General features: G+C 43.0%; 1 pseudogene; it reads right to left on the bottom strand.

Annotated features, from left to right (window-relative positions):
• Nucleotides 1-2,397: 2,397 nt before the first annotated feature.
• LOC148159722 (uncharacterized) lies at nt 2,398-5,112 on the bottom strand (annotated as a pseudogene).
• Between the last annotated feature and the right edge of the window lie 756 nt (nt 5,113-5,868).

Here is a 5,868-nt window from a genome sequence, read left to right as displayed (position 1 = left end):
GGGATGTCTTTTGCATGTTTGTATTTTTCTTATGCAATTGCTGAGGGTGAAATTCAATACAAAGTTATTTTGGCAAACGCTGGAGGTGAACTGTTTATGCACCCAGAGGCACTCTCTGTTGGAGCTATGCTGAGATGTAGACAGGAAGGCAGCTTTTTTTCTTTTATTTCGATTAATCAATCCAGCTTGTCTTTTTTATTTGCTTGCTGAGCAATTAAAATCCAAGTATAATAACTATTTAGGAGAGAGAAATTTATATTTCATGAAGCTTGTGTGCTTTTTTTCTGCCTCTTCACCACAGGAGATGTTTTTTAACATCATGCATCAAAGCTAACTTCTGTTAAAATTTTCTGGTTTACTTTCCATTTTCTGTGAATTTTGAAGTATTGATGACATGTAAACAATACAGAACTGAACTAAGACTGCTTAGGAAATTAATCCTCTTTACTAATGACACATTGGTGAGGAGAGTGGTGCACTGATTGGTGATCTATTTCATATTATAAGACAGTTTATATCCCAGGTTAACAGATCAGATTCAGAAATCAATGGTGACTTTGCATTCAATAGCACTATATTGTTTAAATCCCGGTGTTACGTCAATCCGCGTTTCCCCATCAGATACGGTTCCCCTTGGGCTGAAACGATTCCTCGAATGATTCGAGTACCTCGATTACTAAAATTCCTCGAGGAAAATTTACCTGCCTCGAAGCTTTGTTAATTTATGTTTTATTAGTTAGCGCACCGTGTTCCGGCCGGGACTTCATTTGCGTTGCGCGGAGCTCTCACTTCCGCCTCTGAGTTGTTGACAAAAGCTAAGTCTCAGCGGCATAAAGTCCAATCTTCAAGATTGGCCCGTGGGGATTTTATTGATTGATGATAATGCCCGACTTTTTATCGTTTTTGGGGAACCAATAAGCATCCTTAAAATGACTGGGGAATGCCTGGAGTACGGCAGCATTTCTCCTCCGGGGCTGCTGGTTGAAAGCGAACGGCGGGAAGAGGGCTGAGGTGAGCGGATAGACTGAGCAGGGCGGGCGGCTGAGTAGCTGATGCTTACCGTGTAAATGTAGCTTTACCGACGAACCGCACAATAAATGTCATATCCAGGTCTGAAGAAACGGGTGGCGGAGCGCATCATACATGGCTGGTAGATGAGTTTCTGAGTGTGACCAGTGAAGGTGTCGTAAATATCCCGTATTGCTTCCCCCCGTGTTCGTCCCCCGGTCTAACGGTTCGTCAGTCCGCTGGTCTATTTCCTCCCCTCCACCCCATCTTATGTTCGTTCATTCGCCCTCTCCTCCCAGTCCAGACGGCATTTCCCGTATTTTCAAACCCAAAGCGTGACAGGTTAGGTGGCAAGGTGAGTTTAATTAATCTATTAAACTCACTGAAGATGAATACATAAACTAAAAGATGGATTGTAGACATTTTTTATAAGCATATTTGTGAGCCTGCCTCTTTGTTATTAAATTCAATATAATTTCAAATTTTTCTATAACTTTTCTTCTGGTTAACTTAGAAAGTGAGCTATTATTGTTACAGGTTAGTTTTCTAAACTACAAAAAAGCAACTGTTAGGGATGCTCAAATATGAAAAATTGGACTGATATTGATATCTGATAGTAACACCGGTATTATGCCTGATTTACCAATATTTCATTTTAGAATTTTTTATCCGATTACTCGATTAATCGTAAGAATAATCGATAGATTACTCGATTACTAAAATATTCGTTTACAACAGCCCTAGTTCCCCCTGAGTTTTCTTGCCACTCCGCACCGCCCAGGCGGCAAAATACACGCGTGCTTGTGACGAGCACTGAGAAAGCACGCGCTTGTTCGGCGCGCTTGTCTGAGGAACTACGGACACAGTGAAAGCTCAAACAACATGTTTCAAAGTTGTCACACTTTCACGTTTTGCGGGAAACTAATAATAATAATAATATAAGAAGAAGAAGAGTAATAATAATAATACAAAACATATATATTATAATTATTTTAAATTTAAATATATGTTGAGCATATATATATATATATATATATATATATATATATATATATATATATACATATACATATATATATATATATACAGTTAGGGCCAGAAATATTTGGACAGTGACACAAGTTTTGTTATTTTAGCTGTTTACAAAAACATGTTCAGAAATACAATTATATATATAATATGGGCTGAAAGTGCACACTCCCAGCTGCAATATGAGAGTTTCCACATCCAAATCGGAGAAAGGGTTTAGGAATCATAGCTCTGTAATGCATAGCCTCCTCTTTTTCAAGGGACCAAAAGTAATTGGACAATGGACTCTAAGGGCTGCAATTAACTCAGAAGGCGTCTCCCTCGTTAACCTGTAATCAATTAAGTAGTTAAAAGGTCTGGGGTTGTTTTATGAAATTTTAAATCAGGGTCGAAGGAGATCGGCGGCAATAACGAAACCAAACGCTGTTTCTGCTAGAATTAAATGTGCTCGATTTATTTCCCCACAGAATACAGCGAAATAACATGCATCAAACACTGTTACTGCTAGAACAAATATGCTCGATTTATTCCCCACAGAATACAGTACAAAACACTCTATGACTAAACACGTGATGCTCGATTCATTCAAGTTACCAGCGCTTACCTCGTGAAACGTGGCCGGAGAGCCTTCGGCCTAGAGATAGAGCAGTAGCATCAACGTAGCTGGGCATTCGAACGCGATCCACAGCAGACTCTAACTAAAACCGCGGGCTTTTTCGTATTTTATCTCTTAAACAAAAGAATGTTCACGTGCAAAGGGGGAGTGGCCATCTCCATCCTTGCAGGCGAGCCATCCAATCAGAGGTAGCCGCTCTCCGACCATGAGCCAATCATGGGCTGAGAGCGTGAACCAGCAGACCAATCAGAGCCCAACCCAAGTCAACCAGAGCCAAGCACGCCCTGTTCACGTGCTCTGCACGAACATGCAGCATGTTCAATTTGCATAATACATTGATTACAAATAAAGATTAAATTATAAGGAACAATACCCTGAGCAGTTTTAAATGAATGATTATCAAAGAACATAAAAGACAATAAAAAGATAAAAATACAAACTACCAGATCATTCCACCCCTTGGTCTTTGATAATCACTTTAGTCTTGTCCTGAAAAAGATAATAAAAAAGATCTACCCCTTGGTAAAATAGAATAAAAAGATAATAAAAAAATAAAGGTCTTTGATAATCACTTTAGTCTTGCATCCCAAATTCGCAAAGTAACTTTCATCTTAAGGCTGTGTTATAAATTCTATCAACCAAAGACCTTTTTACTCGTCTAATATATACGCAAATCGTTCTCTTTGTATGTGGGCATGTATTGTTTTCATGTTACATGCCGTCCATTTTAAAGCTTGTGAGATGTTTCTCAACACCTCGGATGTGGCATTCCACATACTTGGGTCCCATGTCAGTTGTTGCTGGAAGATCTTCGCTGCTTCTTCCTGAGTCATAACTGTCGATGGCATCCAGACCCCTATTTGGTGAACAGCTCTAGCTGCATGTTGTCCGGTGTTGGACAGCATCGTGCGGGTAACCTCGTTATCCACCGCATTGGATACTCCCATCAGTGTTCCAGCTCCACCTAAAATTTTGTCATACCACTCACGTCCTCTCCGTGCACATGAGTCGTCTGTCGGTGTCAGAATGATACTGACACATCGGTCACGCGATTGAATCCGTAATGTACATCCTTTGGTGACAATAGGCATGGGTGACCTTGAATCCTGGCTCCGGTCATGGGTACTGCTTTCCCACCACAGTCGAATCTTAGCTCGAGAGCGAAGCGGGACATTGTCAGCAGTACCATGGCGACCAAGGCACGGCACACGATGACTTCGCAGCCGGTACATCCTCCTCGGCGCCTCCCATGATGGCGGACGTCGTCACAGCCGGCGTCACGGGAGTATGGAGCTGAAATGACAATTAGCACTGCTATAACACAAAATAGAAAAATACTGATTAGTTTTCTTTTAAATAACATTTTGACACAGGCACATTCAACCACTTCTCTTCTCCTAAATATATACAGTTGCATCGTTGCCTTGGGCAATGATTTATGCGGCTTCTGGTGGACCATTTTCCTGTCTCACCCAAACCTTTGCCCCAAGTTTATCTGTGGAGCCAAAACCCCCTTTTCTCCTTACTGTTATCTCAGTGGGTGGAGAGATTTCCTGAACTTCTGACATGTCACATGGTTGCAGTAGCAATTGTGCAATCTTGTCTCCTTTTTGTAATACCAGGGGACTTTCGCCTTGGTGGCGACACACCACACCCAATTCTCCCTGATAATCACTGTCAATAACCCCAGCCTGAATGGTCAATCCTTTTAAGGACAATCCTGACCGCGGTAGAATATGTAACCCGAGCCCTGTTTTTACAACTTGAACCTGATTAGGTATTAGGGTCAGGGGTTCCAATGTTCTCAAGTCCAACCCTGCGGAGCCTGGGGTAGCTCTGATAGGAAGTTCTGCCCTTTCATCAATCTTCCACATTTTGATAGGTTCTTTGTCTGGGGTGTTATGGACAGTGTTCATTTGGTTTAGTGGTGTTACCCCTGGTGCGATTGGCCTGTTATTCAATTGGGCCACCGCTTGCGCTAGATTTGGTTTCCAATTGGTCAAGTCATGTTTATCACTCATCTTCCGGAGTGACTCTTTCAACAATCCATTCATCCGTTCTTCCAGGTGTGCAAGGTCAGGATACAGGGCTGAATGTCTCCTATCCTTATTCCTACCTTTTTTGCCCTTCTTTTTCTTTTTAACAGTCCGCAGGTGTATTTCCCCTTCTTCAGATGATCCTGATTCTGACTCCGAAATTTCAGCGATGATCTTTTTCTTAAGGGGCCCAACCGACTGTATTTGTCCTACCGACTCAGATCCACGTGCTTCACTCATGGACTCCTGGACGACGTCGCGGAGACTTTGTGCCAAAGTATGCAGTCCTGGAAATTCAGAATATCTTGTGCAACTTACCTTCAATCCTTTTTTATGGCATTTCTTCTTTAATTCCTCTGTGGGAAGTCCATCTATGTCGGAGGGAGAGACCCCTGTCTGGATCAGTGCTCTCCAGTACGCAGATCTGGACGGTCCCTGTCCTGATCTTAGCCCATCCCTGTGTGGGCTACGGGATCCTTGCTGATGGTCATCCCTTCTTCGTGGCTCCTCCCAATTCCCCAGGGCTCCCAACTCCCCTATACGATTCTTAATGTCAGACATGGAAGCACCTGGATCGCCTAGCATCACAGTTAGCATTGCTGCTCGGTAATGGGGGGGTGCAGTACGAATCAGCTGATCCCTCACGGCTTTTGGAACTGCTAAGGCTTGATATTGATCAGCCATGCCCACTACCAACGCATCTCTCACACACAATCGAGTCAAACGCTGTGTACATTCTCTTAGAGTTATCCAATTTCCAGTTATTTCTGGCCAGTCAGTAAATGCGGCGTATTGGTTTTGTATGGCGGCTGCCCATACCACAAACAATGATGCTGCATCTGGCAGTTGTCTTACCTCTTGGCGATAATTAGAATTTATTGCTCCCTCGGTAGACAATCCTGCAAAAGACATCCCATCAACTGCATCTATTTCCACTTGTGAAGCCCCTTCATCCAGCATCCGTGCTAACCACAAATCTGTCGGCTCCCCGTTCTGCTGCCGCAGTCTGCGCGTTAAATGTGACACTTCTTCTTGTGTGTAATCTTCTACAATGGTACGGTAAATGGGATCAGGCTGAGGAGCCGCTACCATGTCATACACTGCATTTCCCTGACCGGCCACTACAAGTTGCCCCGCATTGTCCCTGCGCTGTTGCCGCACATCCGGTAGGTGTCGTTG

The sequence above is a fragment of the Poecilia mexicana genome, unplaced genomic scaffold (genome assembly GCF_051168715.1).
Source record: "Poecilia mexicana isolate PSO_F unplaced genomic scaffold, ASM5116871v1 scaffold_5, whole genome shotgun sequence".
In the NCBI taxonomy this organism is placed as follows: domain Eukaryota; kingdom Metazoa; phylum Chordata; class Actinopteri; order Cyprinodontiformes; family Poeciliidae; genus Poecilia; species Poecilia mexicana.
The sequence above is the reverse complement of the archived record's forward strand: the minus strand, read 5'-3'. Positions and strand labels throughout refer to the sequence as shown.